Source organism: Anser brachyrhynchus (assembly GCF_964034855.1).
Source record: "Anser brachyrhynchus genome assembly, chromosome: 4".
In the NCBI taxonomy this organism is placed as follows: domain Eukaryota; kingdom Metazoa; phylum Chordata; class Aves; order Anseriformes; family Anatidae; genus Anser; species Anser brachyrhynchus.
Window position 1 is genome coordinate 48,821,092 of NC_137698.1, and position 25,547 is coordinate 48,846,638.

General features: G+C 46.7%; 1 long non-coding RNA gene across 1 annotated transcript in view; it reads right to left on the minus strand.

Moving 5' to 3' along the window:
- LOC308194932 overlaps positions 1-25,547 on the minus strand; it is an 82,983-nt gene that overhangs the window by 30,346 nt on the left and 27,090 nt on the right. Inside the window, exon 5 of the long non-coding RNA XR_013951075.1 lies at positions 19,721-19,887. This is a non-coding gene — a long non-coding RNA (uncharacterized lncRNA). The remainder of the gene's footprint in view (positions 1-19,720; positions 19,888-25,547) is intronic.

Consider the following 25,547-nt stretch of genomic DNA (forward strand, 5'->3'; position numbering starts at 1 on the left):
ACTATTTATAGGTGCTTTGATCCTATCTTTTTTCTGCAATCGAGGCGGCGAAGCTTGGATCAACCAAATGTGACATAATTCTGGATGCTGCCACCCTGAGCCATGCCTCAGGTGACCTACCAGCTCCTCGTAGTCGTCGCTGTGGGCATGCTTTATCAGCTCCATCTATTACAGACTTCGAAGAGGTCCCTCCCTAGTGCAGAGGACGCTTGAGAAATGGAGGATACCAGGCATGCTATGTTGTGTCATCAACCCTTGATGAAGGAGTGAGGGAACTGTACCCTGGCAGTACTTTTCCACTTGCTTTCCTACCCGAGAGCTGGTAACTGGGCTGTTACGACATGTATGATCTTCAGTGAGGTTAATCTTTGCAGAGCCAGAGGTCAGATTTGGCTTGGAACACCTCAGTTGTGTGGTGGTCTGTCTTCAAGCTAACACAAAGTGAGGTACAACACTTTGTTTTCATGTGTGAGAGATCTCGGATGTTCCTTCCTTCCAGAAGGGATCTGCATTTTCATTGATAATGTAACACACATTCAATGATTTGTGTTAACAGTCACTGGAGATATCTGCAAAGCAGGAGGGTTCAAGTCCATGGAGCCTCTTTTCATTCAGCAGTGACCTTCCATCATTTCCCATGGTCAAGCAGGAGCACAACTCTAGAACTGGCCAATTCCCACAGAAAGGGAATCCCAAAGAACTTGATCTTCTTGCTTTGACATTGTGATTGCTTTGTTGCCATAATATTAGTGTTTGTTTTGACAGTGGTGAAAATACTTGGTTGTCAAAAGTCAGTAACATTCTATTGCACTTAATGCCTGAGACACAGTGTTAAACATAACTGTGAAAAGGAAACTATAACACAAAAAAAAGCATGAAAATTATTTGGATGAAAAAATGAAAAAAAATGATGAAAAAATGAAAAAATTTGGAGGCAGGATGAGGGAAGAGGAGCAGCCCTTCTGAAAAGGAAACCTGAAGGGAAGAAAAATGCTCTCATATTGAGTCTAGATCCCAGACTGCAGCCCATATCTCAACTTCCTGTCCCAGAAAAACAATTTGTTTTTGGGAAGTGTTTGTGCATCTCAGGGAGTAAAGATTGGGACAGAAAAATGTCAGGTTTTTCTTTTCTGCCAAGACAGACACACTAGAGCTGGCTTCCTGCAAGCAAGAGCTTGACTCCTGGGCATGGCAACAGATGTGGTGAGAGAAGGGATGTGGTGGGACTGAAGAACTGCTCTGCTGTAAGGGCTCTCGGGAGGGAGCCTGTAAAAGATCCTACTTATCTTGTTATGATGGGAACAGAAGGGGACTGAGGATGTCCTAAGAAAGCTAAAGATCTACAGAAGGATGAGGTAGAGGAGCAAGAAGTAGTGAAGGGCCAGTGCTTTGTCGGCTCCCTCCCTCAGGACATCGCTCTTTCTGAGATCTTCTGCTCCAAGACAGGAAGAGGTTTTGATTTCCAAGTGGCAGAGTTGCCATGGGTCTTGTGGGAGCGAAGTGGGACTCAGGTTTTAAGCATCAGGAACGGTGAACGGCATTGCCAGGCTGATAACCCTGTGGATTTGCATGAGATGACTGCCTACAGCTACTCTTAGTTCCCTTGGCCTTCCCACTGGGGCTGATGGACAGTAACACCAGAACGATTTAGGCAGGACCTACCCTCTGGCATTGCGTGGAAGGGCAGGAACTCGCATCCAGCTCTAGATCACAGAAAAATCAGGCTTCTCTGCTGAGGTTCAAGGATGTCAAGGATGTACTGGGGCCTGGGGCAAGCTGCAGGCTTTGTGCACCCATGACTTACTGGAACAAGCTAGCCAGATTTTTATCCATTTTTATCCATTTTTATCCACAAAATAAACTCAGAGAAGGCTCTTCTTCTTAGATAATTGTTTCTCCATTACATCACTGAGGATTAACCTGGCATTTTCAACACAGACCTTTTGCTTGTGAAATCCTGGCCTTTCAAAGTCTCCCATTTGGGCCTCTTCTGTAGTTTTATTACAAAAACCTTACAATTACATACACAGGGAAATTCCCCCTTCTGCCTACGAAATGATGTGACATGTAAGCAAAAGAACCTCCAAACAAAGCATCTGAAACAAACTTCGCTAAATGTCCTGTTCCTCCAAAATTACACTTCCCGTAAATATTTTTCTGTCTCATTTCCTGTGTGCTACTTGTTACATTATTTGTTTAAATCAAATCACCATGTGGCAACTCTTAACATACATGATGTGAGTGTAAACAGCCTAGAAGCAAGCGAAACTGCATGGATGAGAAGGACAAGCAAGCAGAAAAGGAAACCACTGATAACATAAAATGCAGACTGATAAAACCAATAAAAAGCTCTCATCTTTTCTGACTGGCACTAGATGACATCGAAAAACTGGCCTTTAATGTGTGTGCCAGAGGCCTGCTGAAGGAAGGTTTCAAAAGACCAGAGGGCACAGAGTTTGGGCTAACGTGGCGGAGTCTGAGGTGCATCTGCTCATGACTCAGTGCTTCTGATGTCATTCCTATCGCTGGCACGAAAGACAGAAAAAGCAGCGAGTTCAGACGGGACCAAGGCAATTTCTAACAAAATGGGTGGGATGTCACGCACCAGACTCTAGGAAGCCATTGGTGTCTGGTCTCCCTGACCAGCTCTTTGTTCAAACACCTTCTCCCTCCCCACAGAAAACAACGAGGGACAAATCCTCTTTTCCACCCTGGTGCACAGACCAGGCTGCCATGCTCTGCACACAAACTCTGCAAAGCTTCATCATGCTTAATGGAAGGTTTAAGGCCTTTGCGCTGAGATGGGAGATATCCAGGCCAAGACACAGAAGTGTTTTAGCATTCGTGTGGTTACTGAAGTGAGGCCCTAAGCATGCATAGTGTGTCGACAGACCTCTCGTTCTTTCCATGCTGCACCCAGAGACATTTGCGTATTGTTCTGGTCCCATCTCTGGAATTAGCAACACTGTCTTTATTTTGGGTGGCCTCCAGGCCTTTCAGGTGGCTGTGTCTGAGTGCTAATTGTCAGTCCTTCTTCTGCTGTTGTCCTTTACTCCCTATCATTTCCATACTCCCTTTTTCATGAAGCAGCGTTTTCTTCCCCACATTGGCATGTCCTCAGCAGCCCACAGGCAGCATCCCGGACAAGAGCCCTAAGTTGTGGCCCGTCCTGTAAGAATGCCATCCGCACACAGGAGGCACGCAGCACTGACCTTGCTGGTGGAGGCAGGCTGTGAGGTAGGGAGCTGCAAAAGATAAAATGCACCTGTTTTATTGAAGGCATGTTTACATCGAGGATCAAATCCTGTCTTACTCTGCTAAAACTGTAACGTGGAGTGGCTTTTCTGGAACAGCTCCCTGAGTGGGCATGTCCAAACAGCAGCAGGAAAACATCAAAAGCTGCAGCGATCATCCGCAGATAAGCACCCGAACTGTCTGATCCTGAGCTACCCCCAGGCATGGCTTATTAGTTTGTCTGCCCGTGATGAGCTCTCAAGAGCCTATAGCTCTCCTTTACACCCAAGCCTCTTTCCACGGTGCTGGCTTCACACACACGGTCAAGGGCTAACTGCCTGCTGGTCAAGAAGGTTGGATATCCCAGGTTACTTGATGGAAAACACACAGCGTGAAATCCTTTTAGCAGAGAAAGGACTGGGAACGCAGACTTGGGTCAGTGCTAGAGCAAGTCCCCGCTGCAGTGACCCAGCCACAGTGGGAAGTGTGTTTGTATCAACCACCTCTCAGTAATTATAGCAACAGATGACTCGAGATCAAAGTGTGTTTGTGAATGATGTGGCGAAGTAAATGTATGTAAATCTCAGCTTCCTTATCTCTACATCTGTCTTTAATGCTGACTTCTGTCCGGCTTTAACCTGCCCTGGGAAAACATCTCAGCTTCCATAGCTGCAGCGCCAGCCCGGACAGACCCCCAAGAGCCTTGCCCCATGCTCGCCTCCTCGCCCCGTGCACGGCTGCTCCTGGCTGGTGCGACTGCCATGGCACAGCAGCCGCTTGACTTTGGGTCCTGATCCCCGAGCTTTTCTCAATGCAGAGGAGCGCGTTTGCTGTCATGGTGACTCAACAGAGCCAGGTGCCCAGGCGCTTTGTGCCAACACGCTGAGGTGCCGCCAGTGGTTGCTACTTCCAGGCCTTCCCCTCCCACTACTCGCACCCCAGTGGGCAGCTGCTCCTCCTCTGGCCACAGCCAAGGGCTCCAGAGCTGGTTTCTAATCCAAGTTCTCCTGGCCTTGCCCTGCCACCAGGCCAGGCTGTAAGCAAGGTTTCACAGGAGGGATGTTTGTTCGGGCTGACACAGGAGAGCACAAGTGTACAGCGGCGGCCAGTGGCTGACCAGCACGTGGAGGGGCTACCATTTGTCCAGCCCTCTGCATGTATCCCGTGGCTGCCCTTCATCTGGGTTGAGCTTGTTCCATCTTCTCTCTGTCATGTACTCCCCTATCAGATTCTAGCATGTTTATCCTGTATTTTTTAACTAGTTAATTGCTTCACCCACGATGCTCAGCTCCACACCAGGTGCTCTCTGTGTGCCATCGATCTGTAAGCACCCCTTGGGGATGTCTCCTCTCTGTGCATCCTGCTCTAGACAGCAGCACACATGGCTGGCAAGATCTTTGCAAGCCCTTCAGTGCTCTGCAACTGCCCTGTCCCACTTGTCTAGTTCCTAGCAGTTTCACAACCTTGCTTTCAGTTCCACTTCATCTGCACAACTGCAACCTTTTTTTTTCCTTCTTTATAACATGACTTTTTGCCTACAAACCTCTGCCTAAAAGGAGCAGAAGAATTCTTCATGTTAGCTTAAAATGCCATGTGGGATAAAATCCTGCTGGAGGAGTAGCTTGCAGGGAGGGAGTGCTAAAGGAACCGCAGCTGTCCTTGCCTGTGTCCCCTCAGAGGCTGACCACCAGGGGCTGGTCCTGGCTGTCCTGCAGGGAACTGGAGTAAATGGCCACAGCTGGAAAGGACTGTGATGATCAGACATTTGATTTGCCTTGTCATTTGTGCCCTGGATACTCACCTGTCTCACCTCATGCTATAGCATGTAGTGGATGGTCAGTTCTCCAGCAGAGGTTAGAAGACACGAGGCAGGGAGCATTTTTCTAAATGTGAGGAACAAAGACAGGGAAGATACTCCACACACAGGTCTGTCGTGTGGCTGCACGCTGGCTCCAGACATCTTTCCTGCCCAGTTCCTGACTGAAAGTATTTGAGTCACAAGCAGTAGAGTGCAGAGACAAGGCCGGGGTGGTTAGAAGTTTGGTAGGGAGAATGAAAGCTGATTTAGAAAGCACTCCCCAGATGTCCCTGAGAAAGTCTCGATATCTCTTCATGATCTCTGTTGATTTCATTTGTTTTTTTGTTTTGTTTTGTTTTGTTTTGTTTTGTTTTTTGTTTTTTGTTTTTTTAATTCCAAAGGCATCTCCGCAGCCAGTGCCTTCTGCACAGTTACACCTCGGCAAGGACAGCCACATTGGGTAAAGTGTTCAGTTGCCACCTGGGCCTAGGTAGCAATGCCATCTATGCACAGGATTTCCCAAATCACATCAATCAATCATCTAGATTTTCCATTGCTTATGCTGAGATGCTGTGTTGCTCCTACTTGCTTATTTCTCAATAGAGTTGAGAGGCTTAATTATTGGGTTGCAAAGCTCTCAAGGGTCTTATGAAAATTGAACTGGAAGAGCGAAGTAACATGATGTACTGTGCATCCCTAAACCAAGATAAGTTGCTATCCAGAGATTTGCTGTAATCCAGGCGAAGTCTGTCCCCAAAAGCAGCTGCCCAACACGCATGCAGTTTGCTTGCTATCATCAAAGTCTACAGGATGAACAGGCGATTCATTATCATGTAGGGTAGTGCTTTGAATGTTATCATTTCAGCCTCTTAAATGCATAATCTTTCTGTCTCTGGGATCACATCTTCCTGATGAAGAACAATTAAAGTATCCTGTGGTGAAACACTGGATTATTATTAATGAAACTTGCACTGCCCCAGAGTTTTAATTAAGTGTTTAAATACATACCCAACTTAAAACATGTGGGCACTCTCATTCCTGCCACAGGAGTTACCAGTGCTTTTCACACAATGCCAAGAAATGTTAACTGTTAAAAACACATTAAAAACATGTTTGATCATTTACTAACCTCAGTTCTTCACATGTCTAAGTCTAAATCCCTCATCAGAAAGTGCTGAGCACTTACCGTTCCATTGAAACTATGCAGGTCTTCTTTAATTACGTATTTTTTTTCCATTCTGCAGTCTTGCAGACAGAAATTTCTGATTTTTGCCAGTGCCACAGCTATCTGTAGATTTTTGTTTGCCTCTGAGCCACATTAAGTTTAGATCTGTCATGTATGGAACCATTTGTGTCAAAATATTCAAGACAGGAGGCGAGGAGACAAGCTTTGGTGTTCGTACAGAAAACTTACATAGCTTATACCTTTGACTGTGGCCCTCAGTGGCAACCCATTTTTGTCAAGCTGTATACAAACTGACAGCGGAGATGAAATACTAGAACAGCTTGTGTGGTAGGGACAAAGGGGGTACCCTGGGCCACAACTGCCACCTGGCTCAGATTTTAAATAGCTGAGGATTTTGCCCATGTGCACAAGGCAAAGGAAGGTTTGCTAATGATTTAAAGGAGGTCAGGGCTTGACATTAATGTTCCTATTCCCTCATCCCCCCCTTCCAATGCAAGCTACCACACAGAGACAGAGACGTTTCAGGATCAGGCCCTGTCTTTGCTACCTGTGTGTACAACTGCAGATACAACTGCGTACCAATTCCTGCATGGAGACCCCCAAGCACTCCTGCTAAACTGGTTGGATTTCCTGGGCCATGTGCTGGAGCAAACACAAGGCGCTTGCGCAAAAAGGAGCAGAGATGGCTGGATTTGCTGCTCTGGGCCTTCCTCTTGCTGTACCTCACCTTCGTGGGAGAAAGGCCAATGGGGGCATAGGCACTGGCTGCTGCCAATAGTTATCGGTGAGCAGTTTGTGTAAGTCTGGTGCTCTGCTAAATGTCATGATCCAGGAATGCAGCTTCTGCTCAGGCATTTGCCAGCTGGCCGAATCAACTGCAGGTGTGTAACTTTTTATTTGTTTATATATGTAAATCAAGTCCAAAGTCTCAAACGATTAAGTCATGCAATGCAAGGCATGTGACAGAGCGGTTAAGAAATAGCGAAGGGCAGACAAGGGTGACAGGAGGAAAGCATTTCAAAGTGGTAGCTAGCTGTGAGCTAAATCATGTTGGAATTGGGTAACCTGGATTTAGGGGAGAGGTTGGAAAGGAAGGGCGTAGCATTGGGAGTGGAGCTCTTTTTCCCTCTGGAAAGGGCCCTAATTCTCAGGCTTGGGCCCTGATTTTGTTTTACCTACACAACTGCAGGACCAGTGTGGGTCCACCGACCTCGCAGGAGCTGTGCCTGATGCCCATAGAAGCAACAAGAGTTACTGGGGCTGTGGGTTCCTCTCCTCTCCTCTCCTCCTTGTCTCAGGGCAGTGGTGATGGTGGGCTGTGGCACACTCAAGTCCCTGGCAGCTAAGGTCAGTTCCCCAGGAGTCATGTCAGCTCACAGCCAGGGTGGCAGCATGCTCCTCTGCCCTGTGGGTCTCCCCTTTCTTCTTCAAGTGGACAGTGGCAGCACGTGGGTCTCTGCCTTGCTCCTCACTGTGCTAGCGCCTCGATGAATTCGCCTTCTAGGTGTGTATCCTTTTTCCCACAAGAGCAGCATTAATGGCTTTTGGCCTTAAGTGCTACTTTTGATAGGTGCTAGAGAAGTTACTTCAATGTTTAATAGACAATGCCTTGTCTATAGTTTTTTTTTTCTATTTGTCGTAGTTTACTCCTGGCTTCTCCACGGCAGATGAGAAAAGGCAGAGAGGTGGATGGCATGGGCTTGTGGACTGGACTCTGTCTGCTGGACTCATGTTGGATCATGCTGGAAGTCTTAAGCAGAGTGGAAAATGCCCACTTTAATGGAAACTGGATTTGAACCTGTAATTACCACAACCATCGCATGCCTAATTTGCAGTTGTGTGCACAAACACATGACTTGCCCATGCGCTAATTGTGCTTTCACATTAAATGCTCCTGGGTCCTGGTCTTTAAAAAAAAAACAAAACTGTCTTTAGCAATACTGGTCTGATCTTCCCAGAGATGAGTAGGAATTTCTGTATTGACTTCAGGAGAGCTAGACTGCATCCCTGTACACAACGCCAGCCCAGTGGCAGACATCAAATAATGTTGTTCCCCAGCAGTCTACTGATGTTATCACTGCTTTTGTGAGTAGTAGAAAGAACAAGATCCTAAAATGACAAACCACAACGTTTGTTGTGGTACCTAAAGACAAGTGAAAGAAGAGGAAACCTTCCCAAGTGAAAAAAACAACATGCATTTCACGTCCCTTTTTGTTTTTCATGGGCCTTGGAGACAACTTGCTCATGATCTGCTAAAGAGGACTACAATCCACCATGGAAGACAGACATACAATAGCTAGAAGGAAAAGTAACAAAAAATTGCACCCAGAGTGCAATTGAAGAATTGCACCATTAAAAATGAATCATTACCTTGCAAATTAAATTTCTAAGTCAGTATCACATTTACTAATTTTTAAGGAGTACAGTTCCACAGAACAATTGCAAGCTTCTTTTATATGAATTGATATTGTTGCTTCTTGTTGGCAGCTGCTTTCATCCAGACAGTAAATGTTATTTACAGCATTGCCACAGGGAAAGCACTGGAATAGATAGTAATTGTTTCACGTCAACTGAATGTTGGCTTAACAGAAATGAAATGTTTGCATTTTTGTTATGAGTATTTCTCTTTTAGGCATAAGACTAGTACAAAAGCAGCATGAGGAACTCGATTTGAGTTTCTGGTAATCAGGAATGTCAAATTTGACATGCTTTTGTGGCCTGATTTGTTCTCAGAAGGGACTCCTAAACTCTTAAGCTCAGATTCGTCAAATCCTGTAAAAACAACTTCCAGTCTATGGAATGAAGAGTTTCTGAGTCCACAGTAAGTCAGAGAGGTGGATGTGGAACTTGTGTTAAATGCCAATCTTGTGCCTAAAACCAATCAAACAAAGAGTAAGAAGTGCACAGACTCAGCAAGGATTCACCATTCATGTTCTGCCTTGGACTAGTGGTAAATAAAGTTGGGCCAGGAAACCCAAGTGGGTTTAAACTGGAACACGGTAAATGAATTAACAGGATTATACAAAGTGGCTGGACTTGCACCAGGAATTACTTTCCAGTCCCATATTCCTACATAAAGTCTAAAATACATACTAAGTCATCTGAATAAACGTGCTCACTGACCTCACTGGATGTTGCATAGATGTGTCACCGGGAAAATAAAATCAGACTGTCTGCATTTGATGTTTACTCATTATACATTTACACTAACACCACAATTTACACACATAGAATTGAAGTATGTAAATGTTGACCTAAATTTTGATATGCGGTTTGCAGTTTGGTTCCTGGGCACTCCTGAATTCTTCTGCCTTTGAAACTTGGGACTGCCTACGATCAGTTTGGGTTCCCCCTGGACAGCCTGCTTGCAGTCCCCATTGCTCATGAATGCGTGAGTGCTGTGCTCCAGGCCAGTGCTAGGAAAGTGTGCCTGACACCTGATGATAGCAGTTAGCAAAAGGAAGGATGTGACACCCTGGTAGCTGTACCATTTTCTCCTGTAAGTTCACGTGCTTTGTATGGCTAATCAAGATACAAGAGCTCTTGTTGTGCAGTTTCATTGAAGATATTTGCTCCAACAAGACATATTAGTTTGGTCATTTCCTTACTAGATACCCTTGACAGTTCTCCCCCAGGAGAGTAACTGCTCCAGATATAGAAAGACACTAAGAGAGTTGAGCAATATGCCCTATAGACTCCTATGCCCTATCATCACGAGGCTGTATGATTTCATTCAATTACCAAGTCCTAATATGTGTGTGGCACTTTGGACTGATTGTCTCCCGGCTTTTGCAGAGCTGCTAGGCAGAGAAGGAAAGTATTTTTTCATCGGTACTGTTTGTTTGTTATTCCTCTGTGAACTCCCCCAACTCCTTGGTGTCAACACCTGGCAGCTCTGTCGTGTCGGTGCTGCTTGTTTGTCCTGTTGCCCCAAGTGCTGTGGCGGGTGGGAATTTGGCTGGCCCTGGGGAAGCGAGCCACATCAAACACTGGCGTTCGGAGTCGCATGTGGATTGTGCTGCCTGTTTACTCCCTGGCTGGGAGCGCAGCATGATGGGATTTGGGTAGGCAGTGGGTTTGGGCTCAGCTTGCTGGGGGAGATAATCCTCTGCGAAGATGTCACTGCGCTGATCAGAATGATGGGAAGGATCTTCCCAAATGATATGGGGAGCACGGTGTTTCTGGACTAGTGACACCAATGTAAAGGGCACCCTAGCCCCACCGGTACTGCCATGCACAAGTTCACAGAAGACACCTTTAAGCTTGAGGCAAGAAACATCACATCACCATACCGCAGTGAAGTCCTACATCCACAGGTGCATCACAAGGTCTGGCTGCCCTCTTTTTGTGGTTATAGGAAGGCCCACAAACTCTCCCAAGTCAGCTGTAGCCCCTGTCTACTGCACGGCCTTGCATAGCGCAACTTTAGCACCACCTGCAAATCCAGTTCTGTCCCTAAAAAAACGTGAGTAGAGCAGTGGTACAAACCATATGTCAGGGCGGAGACTTCTCCCAAAACCAGATGCAGCTGTTTGTTGTGTAATGGTGCCTACGAAGTTTTGTAACTCTCTCACATACTGGGAGGACTCACTTGATGGCAAGGCTAATTTCACTTTCTGACATCTCTCATCCATCAGAAATTCCAGGCCAGAGCTTTAAAAAGCAACTAGTGACTTAGGATCTCATGACTGCTGAATGCATAGACTGAAGTATCTAGGGAGGCGTGCACAATGCTCCTCCTCAAACCTCCTCCTCATAACAGGCATCAAAATTGTGGGTCACTCCAAAAGCCCGAGGCTGGGATCTGGAGCTAACACTTGCCCAAGACAAGTCACAGAAGCTCCTTCTGAACCAAAACGTCAGCTCTAACCCCCAAAATGAAGATCCCTGCCCTGGACTTCAGCTGGGAAGATGCACAGGAACAACACCTGCTTGCATTGGCAGAGCCACAAGGCCTGGCAGTGCTGACAGGCTTATGGCGAGACCTAAACGTGACCATTTGGCCTCGTGTCAGGCTTTGATGCTTACGCAAGCAGTGTGATGAGCAGACGATGGTGGTTTGGGTCCCTTTCCTCAAATGGGAACGGAAAATGGTGCCTTAAGCCAAGCTGGGATGTTTCAGGAACTGGCTGACATGTGAGGGGGGCCATGGATGCTGGGCAGGTTCAAACTGAGTAGGTCTAACAAGAGCTGTAGGAGCCTATGCTCCTCTTACAGCTTCCTCCAGACTTAGCTCACATGAAGATGTGGATATCACCTCCAAACACCTTCCTCAAAGCAGCCCTGCCACGTGGGCTCCACCAAAAACAGCGTGGCAAAGGGATGCCCAGGAGGCGATTGCTGCATTACGCTGGTGCTGGCCTGCCTGCCAAGTGGGCTTTGTGGTCCCAGGGGTCTGCTTTGATGAGCGTGACTCCTTGCCCCTGGAGGGATGAGTCCAGTCGTGGTGTTCGTATCGCCTTATCTCCCCTCTTGCATCACAACACTGCTACTGTAACCTGTGGGCGACTGGCAAGCACTAGCCGAACTGCTGCTCCCTGAAGAGGAGGCTGGCAATCGCGGTCTTGCATCATTTGTGAGCGTCTGGCAAGCCAGCTGAGGGCCCTCACATGGGGGGAACACAGCACAGCTCCTCCATGTGCTCTTCAGCAGACGAGGTCTGTCAGCTTCTCCCCAGGGATGAGGAATTGAGGTATCCACCGCTTGGCCGAGGATGCCCAGCCAGAGGCAAGGCTGCAGTCACGCTGCACTGCAGGCTGCCATCTCCGGCCTACAGCCTCAGCTATGCCAAGCTGGGTTTGCTGCTCAGGCCAAGGTGATCTGAGTGCCAGTAACGTATAGGGCTTGTACAGAAGTGGTTGGTGGCTCTCTACTTCTTCATGACTTGCACCACATCAGTGCTCAGAGCTGGTTTCTGCCTTGGATGCATTTTCAACAAGACAGCCTTTCTCTGCGAGACCCTGCAGAAATTTCTCCAGCGGAAATGTAGCTAAGTATCTCCAAGACCTCTCCATCCAGCAAGACTGACTCTATTTGGATGATATTGCTGGTGAAGTGAATACAGGGGAGCCTGGCAACTGTATCTTACATATAAAGGTCTTTAGTTAAGGTATAAAAAAGCATCTTGCCCCTCTGAACCCATCTTGAACTCTGCCCTACACTGATCCCTAACAAAATGGTACCTGCATCTGTCCCACCCAGGCCTACAATCAGTGGTGACTCACTGTCATATATTCTCATTTGTGCATTTACTGCCCAGATAACTCTCCATTAGGCTAATGAGTCATTCTTTTACACCCACCAAATACATAGCTAGGATTCTGTTGCTTTCTGCTATTCATAAATTAGGGGGAGAAGGAGAACACATATAGCATTGATCCAGAAAATATCTCCTCTGGAGAAGCTCTCCAAAGGTAGAACAGTTGGATTTGTGAGTCTCCACTGAGTCCCATTTAGCACAGTTAGTGAAAATAGGGGTATGCTTTCCCTACACATCCTAATTTGAATCATGTCTGCTATTTAAAAGGCAACTGGACCCTGGGAGGAAGAGGGAGGAGACTTCTGGTTAGGTACGGAAGGTTGACAGGTTTAATAGGGTTGACTAAAATGTATTGTTAAATAATTGTCCAGCATCCTTGCAGCCCAGACATTTTCCTTGCTTGTTGCTTATGAATTTAGTGAACAAGATCCCCGGCCACACAGGCCACGTCCCCAGAGTTCAGTTCACTTTAGGTGGCTAGGGGCTAAATGCATTGCTTGCACTACCTGGAGTTCAGTTCAGTATGCTCAGTCTCTAGCAGGACCCAACAGTGAAGCAAAAGGTAATGTTCACACAACTCTTCTTTACCGAGCCCAGGGCATCAATGTTCTGAGACATGTTGGCCCCTACAGATGTCTGTGACCATCACAAGGATCAGAACCCTAAAGGCATCCCCTCCTGCTCTGCGTGAATGAGCAGTTCAAAGCTGGGTTCAGGTGGGTTGTCTGGCATCTCTAGTGGGGATGTCCATTTTCAGAATTCAAGTAATTTGGTTTTCGGGAACAAATGAGGCCCCAACGACTCCTGCAGACAAGCACTGAAGAGATGACGTTACTTGGTGAAGTACCTCATGCCAATCTACTTCTAGAGCAGGAGGGTTTGGGTCAGGGCTTTGTAGGCCATGGTTGGGGCTGCTTCTCTGAGAAGAGAAAACAACTTGATTCCATGAGTCAGTAAATTTCAAGCAGGCCAAGAGACAAAATGCTTGGCATAGCATAACTGTATGTGTGCACAATCCATGCAAACTTCTCTGACATATTAGACTAGGAATTGCCAGCTCTTGCTAGTTTGGTGATATTTGGAGTGCTCCTTATGACCCCAGAAGACAGGGATTTTTGAATGAGGCAGGAATCTTTTCCTTAAAATGGGTTTCATTCCCTCAGGGCTGTGGACAAAAAATTTGAAAACATGATCTCAGTACATCCAACAGACGAGAAATCAGTTGGCAAATAAGGAAGTGTCTCTAGTATATCTATTTTTTGAGAGTAATGTGGTTTCTGCATGTCTAAAGATGGCCCAGACATTTATTTTTTAAATGCTTGATGTGGCTATAATGTGTAGCTGTAGTTGAATGCTCTTTTGACTGCTTTCAATTATACTTTGTGGCTAAGGAGACGAGCTGCCTCGACTTTGTAAATAAAATAGTGCCTTGGTGTCAGAGAGAAAGATGATGGGAAAATTTCTACTGACTTTCTCTCTGGTTTGTGCTGCTGACAGGGCAGGAGTGTTGCTGACCTTTCCTCCTGCCAGAGCAGTGGATGCCCTCTGCCAGTGAACTGACAACTGCTTAAGTCAACAGCCAACTGGTTCAGCTTCTTAAGGCATATCAAATTATTTGCATAAACACTGTGACCAGAGCAAGAATGAAGCAGGGATGGGCTTGAGCTTTAGAAAGGGTTTTTCCAACACAGTTTTCTTATCTTCACCCCTCTGACTGTCCCTGCACTGCCTGTGCAAAGCAGTTGCTCCCCAGACACCAATGGTCCCAGGTTTCCTCTGGATTGGTGCCTACAGCAGGAGCCTGTGGGCTCTTTGAGGAGAGCTTGAATTGCCAGTTTCTACTTAGTGTGGGCACTCGGACTATTTTGTTCCTTCTCCAGTGAGCTGTATTCGTGACACAGAAATGAACATCATATCCTTGAAATCCCTGCTGTTTGTCTGAATTCGACCTGTTGTTAGAGGCAGGCTAACAGAGAGATAGGTTGCACAACAGCTAAGACTCACTTCCTTAGGAAAATAACCTAAAATACTGCAGTGTGATGCAGGCCTTCTGTAAATGGGTAGTGGCTTTACTGAATGACGTTACATTTCTGTACTGCCAAGCACTTTGGCATGCCATTTTAGGCAGCTTCCCCTCAGCAAAAGGGAGGAAGGTGTGCAAGGGTGGCTTCCATGCTCCTGTGCTCTGCCAGCAGCAGCCAGAGCGCAGGGCAGCGTAGGTCAGGAAAGAGCTGTGACTGGGGTAGGTTATCCACCCCTTGTACCCCCAGCAGCCACTTTCTGCTTGCACTGTGGCTCACTGCACAATAATCCGTGCAGAGACACAAAGGCCATTTCCACTCAGTGGTTCCCTCTCTGGTCAACTCCAGTTTGAAGCCAGAAGTGATCTTGCAGGTAGAAGAAAATGCAAACCAGCCCCGTATGCACATGTAGCAAACCAGTCCCCATGCTCCCTCTGTGTCTCTATAGGTCCACATCCCTTATTTTCCTGCTATAGCTACTGCAGATATTCTTTGCTCCATTTTTCTAAATAACAATGCACATTTTAAAAAAGTTGATTTCTTCTTGCTAGGGGCTTTTGCTCGTTCCCAGAGCTTGCAGAGGATCCCAGTCCTATCATCTCTGCTAGGAAAAGGAGTTCTTACATCTGTTCAGAAGGGAAAGCATGTCATATTAACAATATTGAATAAGAAATGTAGACTCCTCATTTCAGAGGCAGATACTGGAATGTGCTTGGTATTCAGATGATAACTTGTGTCTGTAGCAACTTGCTGAGTGATGTCTTGAATCATGCTTTGATAAAGTGATGTGTTTGAAGTTTCCCAAGACGGTACCTTGCTATCATTCCCTTTCCAGTACTGTCACTCAGAGTTCTTCAGCCTTGTCTCTGTCGCCAGGTGATCAGACTCGAGTCCCGTACAACCAAACCAAAAACCCATCTAGGCTTACTCAATTATTGATTAAGAGCAGGCATTGGAAAAAATACGGAAAATATTTTTATCCTGAACAAGTTCACTTAATACCACAACAGTATCTTTTCCCCCAGTGAACATAATTAGAACAAGACCCTTCCAGCCACCCAAACAGCCTAGCTTTGAGTAGGCCATGTCATGTGATTTTTGGGGTGTCGGCTCCTCTTGTTTCAAGGCTATCTCCTACATAAATGAGGTTTAATTGCTCCCTCCATTGAGCCTGACAGAAGAGTGCTAACACACCCACTGGCTGTAAGAAGGCCTGCGACTGTCTGGAGATCAAAGTCAGTAGTGCCTCATGGCAGCCATCAGTACATTCCAGGGTAACGAGAGCCCTGCGAAAGGTATGGAGAGCCCTGTAGCCTTACAGTGCTCCCCACCCACTGCTGACTTCCATTAATTAATTAACTCTGCAGCTTTGTTCCCTTATCATAACCCTCCCAGCAACAGCACAATAAATTGTACTTGCAACAGATGCTTAGATGAGATGATCCCAGGTCTTTGCAACTTGAAACAAGGGTGGGAAACTCATAGCTTTGCGGTGATCTCCAATTCATTCATTATACAATCGGATTTTAATTGCTTTAAGAATATGATTCTAGTGAATCTGGCCTCTAGTATCAAACACGCTAGACACTTCGGTTGCTAAATCTCCGCTGCTATGTACAGTCAGACTATCCCTTGTGGTCTTCTTCACTTCAGTGGGGTCTAAGGTATTGAATTATTTGTAGAAACTAATGCTGTGGTTCACTCACCCTGCATTCACCCACTGAGCAGATAGGTGCCAAGCTTAAGTTAGCTGTTTTGAGATAGTGAAGGAGAGGGCATCTCCACAGGGAATTCATTTAACATGAGGCATATAAAATAATCCAGATGAATCATCCCCTGGAGATGTTTCTTTCTCCTTCTGCTGGCTATAAAGGAGGTAGGCATTAAATGCCTAACTTACAGACTAATGAAGTTAACAGTAAAGCCCACCCTATGTGTACTGAGACCCGAGTATGAGAATAAACAGAAGGTTGCTCTGGTGTCGGGTTTGACGTGAGAAGAGCAAGCAGATTGATGCCTCATCCTAACATCGGGGAACATGCCTCCATGTAGTGAGATCAGTATCATTTGCTGGACGGGCATAAAGTTCTGTTAGTATGCTTGGAACAATAAATGGTCCGCATGATCAGGTCAGGCAGCAAGCAGCTCTCAGTGGGCACCTTCCAAGCAGAATGAATTCCTCACAGATCAGTTAAAAACCTATCTAGGAGAGCTGGTAACACAGGAATTACTCCATGCGTGTGTATGTGTGTGTACTGACAGGGATCAGTGAACGTTCCTGAGGATCTAATGTTGTTAATCTCAAGACTTTGGGGGTGGGTGGGAGAAGATCTTTTTTTCTGATCCTTTCAGACTGTCAGGCACAACATTAGTCAGAACATCAGCATTTGACGCTCACGAGTGATTACCTGATTTACTCTGCGATTGACTTGCCTGGAATTTCATCTTGGGCATACCTCTCAACAGCAGTTTTTAAGAGCTCCCATGGGAGCCCTATGTTACAAACACAGACTAGGTATTCAGATCCTTCAGGTGGTTTTGAAGATAATTTGTTCTTAAAAAGCCAGTCTGCAATGTGCAAGCTCATACCAAAGTCCTGCTATCCAAACTTAATGTGTCTAAATGTAAACATACTACATGAGAGTGATAACTGCTTTTCAGATCTAGATTCAGATCCAAAGAGCCTACTGAATCCTGCGCTGAGATCCTTCCCTGCAACACTGCTGTCAAGTACCTCTGCTTCAGTTTGGTTTGGGCAAGGCAAATACAGCTTCTTGCAGAGCCTTAGGGTTGGCCGGTGAGTTGTGCACAATGGGCACGCGGAGTGCTAAGAGACACATGCACAAGTCTTGTGTTCAGTGGCAGTAAAGCAATTGGCTACTGAAGGGCTGGAAATAAGGCTTTGTGTGCCTGCCTTCTTGATTAGAAACCTCCAAGGCATGCTCAGGTGTCACTGGAGGCAGCTCTGGTGACTCAGTAGGTGGCAGCCTTCACCTTGACTTCACAAGGAGTTGTCATCCTGTGGAGGGTGTTGGGGTATTGTGAGCATGGGGGACAAAGGCACCCTGATCCTGGCACAAAGTGCAGGACAAATCCTGGACAAAGCCAGCTGTGAGACTTCACCCTGGGTGTGAAGAGCCCCATGACAAAGTCCCAGAGTAACTCATCTCCTGGTCAGTGAGTGCCCTTGTGCGTTGGCAGCCATTTACACCCCAGGAGGTACTGCCAGCATCTCTGACTCCAGTACTGTCCAAGTGACCTTTACGTACAACCAATGCAACTAAAAAGACAAACTGAAGAGGTTTAGCACTTCGGAAAAGGTTTGGATCTGCAGAATCACATCCACTGCTCATTCATATAGCAAGCAGGAGCAGTACGGTTTTTCTCTATTTTTGGAGGGGGAAACTCGCTACAAGGAAGAAAATGGAGCACAGGAGGGCAGTGTTTTGGTAAATGGTTTGGGGTACAAACGCAGAACCTAGCAGAGCTTTATGTGGGATGTAAATCACATGCACGTGAAGACATATTTTCACCATGCAAGCCAATATTTGCTTCTCAAGGAATGTGGGGGGTCTGGCTGTAAGGGAGGCAAGACAGGCTCTGGCTGGTGACTGAGTTTTCTGCTTTCAGCATGCCTCCTCCTGGAGCTAGATCAGGGACCAACCCAGAGGGACCACTCTGGTAGATCTGGGGGGCATCGTCCTCCATCTGGGTGGGGAAGCTGAGCAACAGCAGCATAAGTCTCTTCAGGTTGGACAGCTGCAGGCAGGATGGCCTAGCTTACCCCAGCCACGGCCTTCACATCCTTTCAAACCTGCGAGGCTCCTAAGCAACTAACCCCCTTTCCAAAGCTCTTAGAGGTTTCAGGCCCTGTCAAGCTGAATGTTTTTGAACTGTTCACCTGAAAATGAGGAGGAACCATTACTAATGTGAGAAACCATCCTGGTTACTGGCAACGCCTACCTTACCACTTGGCATTATGCCTGCCTACCCTTCTCTCTACCCCTGAACAAGCTTGAACGAAATAACAAGCATATTTTCCCTACTTACTGAGAGGCAGATTTATACTCATGCTCCCGTCATTCTCTCTCAATACCTTACATAAACCACCATTGTTTTTGGAGAGACGCCAGAACAGTTTGAAGGAATGTGTACAGGATCTTCCAAACCAGGGTTTCCCCACGTTTCTGACTCTATAATCCCCCTATTGAGAGAGCTAAACCAATAGGCTCATACTTCCTGCACAGAAAATCTTTTCCAACTCCTTCCACTGCCTTTAAAAACAAACAAGGAAACCCACAAACTCATGCCCAGCTATTATCATGAAAGGGAAAACAAGAGATACAAAGCAAAAGAATTTGCCGCATGCAGATCCATGAATGCTACGTCTGTGAGTGAGGAGACATTTACTTTTGTTCCGCGTAGTCAAACGTGTACTAATCTTTAAAACACCTTCACTCTAAAATTGCAGCTAATTGCTTAGTCAGAGGGGATTTTCTATTTATGCAAAGACCTCTGCTCAAGCTCCAAGTGTGATACTATCGATAACAGTATATAATGTTAAGACTATAAATTCAGGAATAACATTTAGGGAAAAGACTTTGAATAAAAACCTTTGAAAAGCTGCCTGAAGGGGGTTGGAGGGACTTACCTGGGACCACTGTATTGTCACCATAGACAGCAAAATTCAGAGTTGCAGCTCAGAATAGGCTCTGCAGGGTGAGCATTAAGTATGGGAATCATTGGGTGTTCACTAAATGCACAGGTGACTATCTTTGTGACAGAGAGGGAAAACACACTGCTCAAAAAAGATCAGAATTAACTTTCTCTCTACCCACTTTGTCTGCAAAGAGGTTTAAGTGGCCTCCTTGGGTCCAAAGAAGATGACTAGTGACAGGGGTGATATCAGATATAACAGTTCTTAAGCCTCCTCAGCTCACGATAGCTCTATTCGCTGGCAGACTCTCCTGCTCCTTCATTACAGGTTCCCATCTGAAACAACCTTGAAGACGACCTGCTTTGAGCTGTCATCCCCTAAATCTGGGAACTGCTGCTTTAAGTCCTGCTGTTATTCTCCCATACGAAGAGGGAGACTCTTATTAGTGCAGTTATTCCAAAGGGAGCGAGCTGTGGTGTTAGGATTCCTGCGGGAGATTTGATAAAAGTAGGGACTTGCCTTCTTTTGGACTTTCTCCTGTGGATCAGCACAGGAGTTGACTTACCAGAGACTATCCAAGATGGTGTGGCTGGAGGTGCAGACACAGCTTGTGGGGTCTTGGGAAGGAGCTGCAGCATTCTCCCAGGAAGGCAGCATGTGCCTGAGGAGGTCGGCAGCAACGTGAGGACAAGGCAGAATGGCTGTCTGAGGATCTCTCCTTGTCAGAGCAGTCTGCAAAGGCAAGAAAAACAAACGTGTTATTCTCTGAATGCCTGCAAGGGTGCAGCACGAGATGTCTGTGAGGTTACAGTGCCCACACCAGAGCAGCAAAAGCCCCATGTTCCCATGGGCTATCTGGGAGCTCCCAGCCCCCTGAACCAAGATGAGTTTTCAGTGGGAAAATGTAGAAGATGAGTTTTCACGGGATCTCCACAGAGGGATGTACATGGCTGTCAGAAGTCTCAGAAACCTCCGTGTGGAGGAATCCTAAATCACATAGGAACTTTTAAAAAAGGTGACTCCAAAGTCCCACCGAGGCCTTTGACAGAAGAGCAAAGGACTATTCACTCTGTTGTAGGTAACAGCACTTGTCCCAAGCACAGCACCCATACAAATTAACCAGCTTTACAACACCCTGTCAGGTATTTGACAGGGCAAGAAAAACATCTCCGTTACATTGCCCTGTTATCCAAGGGCATGTGGGAATGAAATTTCCATTGTTAATTATTGGTAAGGTCGTTGGTGTCTGGTACCGTGCAAGGGTTTCATAAGGAATGCAAACACAAGTGCTCGGATGGCCAAGCAGCTGCTGCATTGGCCATGGCCTTCCTCAGATAAGATAATGCAGCTTTTCACCTTCTTCCTGTGCAGTCATAAGGGTTTTTTGTTATCCACGCTGATAACCACACAAATGTCGGGGCATGTCCCCTGCTGGTCTGGGCAGCTAACCTGGGCACGTAGTAATGGTTGCTTGTTTGGTGTGCCAAGACCAGGAAATGTTAGTACTTTGAGAAATTTCGTCTGAGAAGAGGCCCCTGACTCTCACCAGTGCAGTGACAGTGCAGCAAAGATGAATTATCACCAAGATAACGTAGCCTGCTGTGTACGGCCTCTACTCTGAATCCCCTGGGCCTGCAGGCTGAATTTCTGCCTGTACATGCGCCCATACAGCCTTGTAAGCAGCTCCTGCAGCTAACCGCATCTCGTTTGCAGCATCCCCTCCTTCCTTGGCAGAGAGTTGCTTTTACATCCAAGGAGCTCCACAGAGAACTCAGGGGCATGTGGGTCAATTCTGCTTTTCTGGACTGGAACATGGCAGCCCAGCAGAGGCATGTTTGTTGTTTACACATTTTGCATATGCAGATTCTCACCTCCTCCACAAAGCTGAAGTGGGCCTAATTAGAGAGCAGAGCATCAGTAACCAATCTGCAGAAGGAATGAGAGAGTAGTATGCCCGTGGCTTATCACAAGAGATGGACAAAACCCAAGAGTGGTTTACTTTCTGTTAAAGCTGCCTCTTTCTCATGTAAGTTTGGAGGTGGTTTTGTTTTGGGATTGTTTGGCAACCAGCCATAGGAAGCATTTTTTCACCTGTGCCTCTGAGAAAACAAAATCATTTTCCTTTCCGAGTTATTTTTAGGCTGCATCCAAGACTGTAAAACTGGCATAGAAAAGAAAATAAGAGCTCACTGTGGTAAACTCTTCTGGAATCGAGAATAGCCATGAATGTGAGGGACACCTGGGAAGTACCAAGCAGCAGGACATGAAGTCATCACGCTGCTTCTGCTCAGATTCCCTGACAGACCTACAGCTTGTCTGCTGCTTCTCTTCACATCACCTGCACCTTGCTTTGCTCCCATGAAGGTGTGAGATCAGGTCGTTTTGTTGTGAAGAGATGGGCATTTTAGTTTGTGCTTGACTCAGTTGGGCCAGAGACACTTAAACCATGCAGGCACCTAAACGGCAAAGGCACTGGGCACCATTTCTGCATCCTTGCCACGAAGGACCTTGCCTGTGTTTTAGGTGTCTGGTTTCACATCTAACATTTTATAAAAACATCCTGTGATTTTGAGCTGTATTGCTAGTAGTTTGCAGGTTGCCACCAGTAAGCCATTATTTCCTAGCACTGCCGCGTGGAATAGATAGACCAGAGCCTTCTAAAAATGTTGTCAGGAAACAGCAAAAGTTGTCCCAGTCCTTTGAACAGTAAGTATACAAGCATATGAAACCATATGAACACAGACCCTTTTCTGTGGGACCTAAAAGGCAAACTCGCCTTTGACAGGCTGCTTTTGGAGAGGTAGCTTGCTTCAAAGACATGTGCCTCAGAGCACGTCTACCCCAAGATGCCACTGAGTGCATGTTCTTTTTGCTGACAATGGGAGCTGGGCATACCCATGTAATTCAGCATGTGCTGACTGTGCATAAGTATATAGGTCTGGGAGTACTTCCCATAGCCATACCCAGTATGGAGGGCTGGTGAGGAGAGATACAAAATGGGAGTTGAAATGTGTCCAGCCCTATGAAAGACTTTTGTCCATTTTCAGTGTCCTCCTTTTTTTTTCTCTCTTGCAATATTCATACACAAGAGCATTTCTAAACTGTGAACACTTCTGAACTGTGAGTGCTGTGCTGCACATCTCAGGAAAAGAGTCTTGTGGAAAGCCCACAGCCTCCTCTGTGTACACAGCAATCTCTCTTTTGGGGATGTCCATCTCCCCCAAGTCCAGCCTACCATCCTTGAGCAGTTACCTGACGTGCAATGAACTCCCTTCTGGGTGAGCCAACTGCCTTTCTCCTAACAGAGACATCCTGCTGAGACCCAATGTCTCCTCTTCTGGCAGCTCATTTAGGGCACCAAGTGGATGCTACGAAGATATGGGGACAGCAGTATGGTGTACCGAGTGCCAGAGCTAACAGCTGAAAGGGCGGCCTGATCCCTGGCACTGCACCCTAGGGATGCACAAGGGCTAGGTGCACTTTCTCAAGTGGTGAAGAGCGGGATCCCCTCCATGCTCCCCCTAAAGCAAAGCTGTTTGTTGGTGACACCGATGGCAGCAGAACCTGGTTAACACCAGAGCACCCCGTTTATGTGTTTATAATAAGCAGCTAAATCTCTACCTGAAAAATGTTATAATCCCTGTGGGGCCTAAAGGAGGTAACTGGAGAAAGGCAGGCCTGGGGTGACACGCTTAAGGCACGGCTTTTTGAAGATGTTTCTCCTGACCCAAAGGGAACAGGCAAGAAGCTGTGGAGTCTCCTGTAAGCACCATCTACTACAGCACTGATGTGGCAGACAGACATCAAGCCCGAGGTGCCTAACCTGCTCCAGTGCTTCAGGAAATCCCCCAGGTATCTCTCAGCCCTTACATGTCTATGAACATCCCAGAGTAGCACGGGGGACTTGGGTGCTGCAGACAAAGCTACGTGAAGAGAGCTGAACGTGCTCCTGCAGCCTGGCTATGGAAAACAGGATTGCTCAGGCTTGCAAAACAGCGTGAGAACGTGTGCATGAAGTCTGCAGACTTCTTCCTCATTCCCAGTTCACTTGGGAATAATTGTTTACTTTAGCCAAGCTCTTCCTGATCTATATCCATAGATCAGCATTAGGCTCAGCACTGCAGCCTGTCATGCAGTATCTCCACACATGAAAGCAGACAACAGAGATACAAAGGGACAATTTTCCCCTCAGCATCACTGTGACAGCTTTGAGGATGTTGTGGCTTTTAGGCATGAGGCAGCAAATGAGAGGCTGGTACAGGTTTCAGTCGCTGTCTTTCAAGCCTGAGCAGCTGGCCAGCTGTTTGGCCCCGTGAGTGCAGTGCCATTTTAGAGAGCAAGTGTGGTTGTTCTGTGGTTTCTATTGTTTACGTGCTCAAGAACCCCAGCTTTTATTCTCTGGTTACCTGTCTGCCTCCCACCAGTCTTTCAGGTCTCGTGTTTGGCCGAGAGCGCTGCAGGTATCTGCCGTCGCATCTCGCTGGTCCCAGCCACGTGTTTGGTCTGGGCTCCTGCCTGCGCTTATTTGATGTGTGACCCATGCACAGGCTGCCCCGTACCCAAGACGCTTTCAGGCAAACAAAGGAGTGACCAGGCTTTCGGGTGCGATGCGCGGGAAGGCTGAACTCAGACTCTGTCCTGATGAGAGGCGCTGATGTTAATCGCCTGCCTTTGATCCGTTTGCCTTTCAACTAGAACTACCATCTTCGCCTTGTCTTCCTCCAGGCTTTGCTCCAAATGAAGACCTGCACAGCTGCCAGGGCACATGATAGGAAGTGCCACATCCAAGCAGATCAGAAATCTCAAGCCTTGGCGAGGATTTTCTACAGGTAATTGAGGGTGTTTGCATTTTGCACAAGCAAAATCAGTACCGGTTTGTGCAGCTAAGTACACGGCTGCACCACTGCCTAGTCTGGACATGCAAATAGTCCTCGCTGAGAGCAAGCGCAGCCTTTGGAGAGAACATACAAATCTGGGACCTGTTTCAGTTCTGCCAGAACAGTTTCAGAAAAATGGGTTTTACTTTGCTACCCCCAAAAAACAAATAAGAAGTTCAGTCATTAGAAATCTGTGCTAGTTTCTTGACATCAGTGATCTATTCGAGATGTATAAGATACACTCGGGGCCCCTGCAGATCTTTCTTTTGAGGCACAAAGTGTAACTTCTGCACACCAGTACTAAAAATGTTAACATTTAAAAGTTACTTTCATCTTACTCAAAATAAAGATTAAATGGGATTTCCACAGCAGGTTATCCTCGTGGTCTGGGGGTGAAGTTTTATTTTGCTCCTTAGCTTGTAGGTTTTAAACAGTTGCTTTTAAATTGCCACCCTAGATACACCTCAGGCTCGATATCAAACTCATCAGTGTTTGGGAGACATTATTCCTAACCAGAATCCAAATTTGACCCTGGACAGAGGCAGCATCAGCATACAGAGGTATTTTTTTTCTGATTTTTGAAATTCACAGCGGAAGAGCAGACCCACGGCTAGATCTGGATCAAGGCACCTTATCAAGCACCAAAGTATGCTGGTCCCCTCCACTCCCTGCAACTCCCCTAACTAGCCCAAAAGAGTGCTTTCCCAGGCAGACTGTTTCTAGGAACAGTATCAGCAGAGTAGCCTTGCAACTCATTAATGCTAATAGCAGTTGCATAACGCACAGCTAAATGTGGTAGAACAGTAAGCTAAGAATATATCCCAACTGCATAAGGTACAACTGCCAGCCAAAGTTTGAAAATGAGCAGCATTCCTTATTGTCACAGCCGAATTTATCTCTGACTGCAAATGCTCTGAAGGGGGCCGTGTTTCAAGGGGTCGCAAAGCCATGCCTCTAGCATAATCCCCCACTGAACCGCTGCACGAACGGCCACGGCGTGGAAGGAGTATGAGCTTGCCCTGTCACTGTTCTCCCCATGCAAGAGCTCAGGAGACCTCTGGAAGGCCAAGTGCCCACTGGAGGGAGGGAATTCAGTTCAAGAGAATCACAGAATCCTTCCAGGGCCCATTTCTCATCTATTTTGTTGTAGCTCCTTTAAAAGCTCCTGATTGTCTTTAGGTAACCGAGCTTTGGACCATATTAAAACCATAATGCCAGCTGACAGCTAGGGCTATCAGGTAGCATGCGATGAAGCTCTGTATATACAAGCTAGACTGAGCCCTTAGTTTCTATGTTGCCATGAACAGACAACAGCCCTCTGCTGTCTGCTCCCTGCCAGTGGAAGTGGGCAGAATGTTTCCCTCAGGAGATGCTTCTCTGCCCTGGCCCTTGAGCTGCTAGCGTGCAAAGGGACCCTTGCAATTTAGTGACAGGCACCCAAAGTGCTTTCAGCTTTGTTTTCCTTTGAGTGCCACTCAACTTGGCTGCTTTGTCAGATTTCCCTGGATTTCTTTA